A 3,182-nucleotide genomic window follows, 5' to 3' on the forward strand; every position below is an offset into this window, starting at 1 on the left:
TGATTCGGATTCTTTTAAACACTTCAATCAACTCCGCGATAAAAGACAATTTTCTTTGTTTCATTTGAATGCGCGAAGTTTAAGAAATAAACACGAAGGTGTTGACATGCTACTCAATCAGTTAAACCATAATTTTGATATTTTAGCTTTTACTGAAACCTGGTTTTCAAACGACTACGATGTCGTTCACTTCGCGGGATATGGGTGCACGTCAATATCCCGGGACAATATGAAGGGAGGGGGTGTGGCGCTCTACGTAAAGGAACACCTAGATATACATGTCGTGTCAGAATTCTCTATAATTAACCCCCATTATGAGTCTCTCATGGTAAAGTGTGCAGGTACCATAGTTGTCGTTGTGTATAGACCTCCTTCGGGTACAGTAGCCACGTTTTTAGAATTCCGGGAAAATATGCTGGAATGGTGCGCCCAAATCGGTGAACATGCTATTATTTGTGGTGACTTTAATATAGATGTATTATCAGCAGATCCAGCCAAACAAAGGCTTCTTGATGTTTTTCATTCTTTTGGTCATGAAAATGTAATTCATGATCCAACCAGGGTGACGGAAATGTCTCAGACCTTGCTTGACCTGTGCCTCACAAACTATCAGGTGAATGAGCTAGAGGCGGGTGTTCTGCTATCGGATCTCAGTGACCATTTACCTATTTTTATTTTTTTGCCCCCTTCTTCAACACAACGTAAAGAACCCACAAGTCATGAACTTATTATGTATAGGGTCATTAACGATAAAAATATTACGTTGTTTCAAAGTTTAGTCAAGGAGGAAAACTGGAGCTTCGTTGTTCGGTTGGATGATCCCGTTGCAGCATACGACTTATTTTCTACAAGAATTAAGATATTATATGATCAAGCGTTTCCAATGGTTCCATTTAAAAGGAACAGGAAGTCTAGAAAGCCTTGGATTGATGCCGCACTTCTTAGGAGAATAAAAGAACGAGATAAGCTCTTCGCCCTTTTTATGAAAACAAAACATCCGGATTATCTAGCAGAATTTAAAAAGAGCAGAAATAAACTAGGCGCTGATATTAAACGAGCACGAAATGTGTATCATGAAAATAAGTTCGCAGATATATATAATAAACCCAGAAAAGTGTGGAAGAATGTAAACGACCTACTTTCTAAAAACGAAAGAAAAAATATTTCTGAGCTTATATTTGAAGGCATGTCCTGTACAGGGGCTAAGCTTGCTGATAAATTTAATACCCACTTTTTGATGTCCGCTGCTTCCCCTGGAAATGTCATTAGTAGTTGTGAATACGAATCTTACATCTCACCGGGTAGTGAGAGTTCAATATTTTTGTTTCCTACTACTGAAACCGAAGTATACAGCCTAATACACAAACTTAAGAATAACAGTGCTTGTGGTGAAGATGGTATAAAATCCCAGCCCATAAAATCAAAGTCAAATTTGGGGGTTTTACGTGCCAAACCTACGACGGGCATCTGGCGCGCCCCAGCGGAGGACTGAGGATTAATTTCGACCAGCTGGGGATCTTTTGACGTGCAACCGAAAGCTCGGTTACACGGCGCCTTCTTCGCTATAAGCCTCCGTCATATTGCGGGCACCTCGGTCGGGATTCGAACCCGCCACTTGGGGATCCGTAGGCCGGCGCTCTCGCCTCGGAACCACCGAGGCGCAGCCTATAAAATCAGTTGCTCACTTAATTAGTGGGTCAATCTCACATATATGTAATCTAATTCTGAGTACCGGCATATTTCCCGATAAATTAAAGATAGCAAGAGTGTCGGTGATTCACAAAGGAGGTGATAAAAATGACCTAAATAACTACAGACCAATCTGCGTTCTTCCCATTTTTTACCAAACTCATAGAGGGAGCTATTAATGCACGACTAATAAATTTTTTTAAACAAAATAATGTTATAGCTGAGCAACAGTACGGCTTTCAGAAGCAAAAAGCGTCTGAATTGGCGCTGCTAAACATCAAAAATAAAATAATTGACAATTTCGAGCAGAAGTTATATACAGTAGGAGTGTTTCTTGACTTCAAAAAAGCGTTTGATTCAATCAAGCATCATATTCTTTTCGGAAAATTGTCCAAATATGGAATTAGGGGAATCTCACTTAGTTTAATAAAAAGCTATTTATCGAATCGTTCACAATATACATACATAAATCACGCGAGGTCAAATATGGGTCAAATAGAATACGGTGTCCCACAAGGGTCCATTCTTGGCCCTCTCTTATTTTTAATCTACATAAATGACATTATAAGAATACCTCAAACACTAGATATAATTTTATATGCTGATGACACAAACATATTTTTTTCTGGAAGAAGCCTAGAAGTACTTGAGCACGAAACAAACACATGGCTTGAAAATTTATCATCGTGGCTTAGAGTAAACCAAATTCAATTAAACACGAAAAAAACAAAGTATATTATGGTTCGACCACGAAATAAATGCATTCAGCAGGAGATTCAAATTCAATTTCAAAGCGAAATCATAGAACGTGTTATATCACATAGGTTCTTAGGTGTTCTGTTTCATGAAACTCTAAATTGGTCCTTCCATGTGCAGAGAATAAGAACGGAAATCTCACGCTCTATCGGGATTATCTATTAGCCCCGAGAAGTTCGCGTGGCGCCCCCTTACGGCGAACCGGGGTGACGTCACGGCGAGGAGAGAATTTTTCCCCGACTCGCCCCGCTCGCCCTGTGGAGGCTGTGACGACGCTAGCTGTCGGCGCGCTCGTTTCTATTTAATTTGTTTGGGCGTGTTTTTCGTAGGAAGTATAAATTTATATATGTGCCTTTATTGAGGTGTGGCCTGTAGCTACAGGCGAAACTTCAACCAACATTTTAAGCATGGTTGACAGGGCAGGCAACGCATGAATCGCTGCTGGTATTTGAAAATAAAGAAATGTGGCCACAATTGCAGGAGCATCTCTATAGATTTACATCTCACACAATATATGCTGCTTATGGTCTGAATGATTTGGCAGGTTATGTATACTATATATATATTTTTTTTGTATCTCCGTTTTTAAACAAGATCGCCGAAGCAGAAAAGCTGCATGCCGCTTGAGCAACATGCTAAATACAGTCTGGGCCATGGGGAGAGAATCACAAGTGAGACAGCCCAAGTGCAGGGGGAAAGTAAAAAGCAAAGAGCATTTATTTATATACATTGCTCGC

The sequence above is a fragment of the Ixodes scapularis genome, unplaced genomic scaffold, assembly GCF_016920785.2.
Source record: "Ixodes scapularis isolate PalLabHiFi unplaced genomic scaffold, ASM1692078v2 PGA_scaffold2__306_contigs__length_199485367, whole genome shotgun sequence".
NCBI lineage: Eukaryota > Metazoa > Arthropoda > Arachnida > Ixodida > Ixodidae > Ixodes > Ixodes scapularis.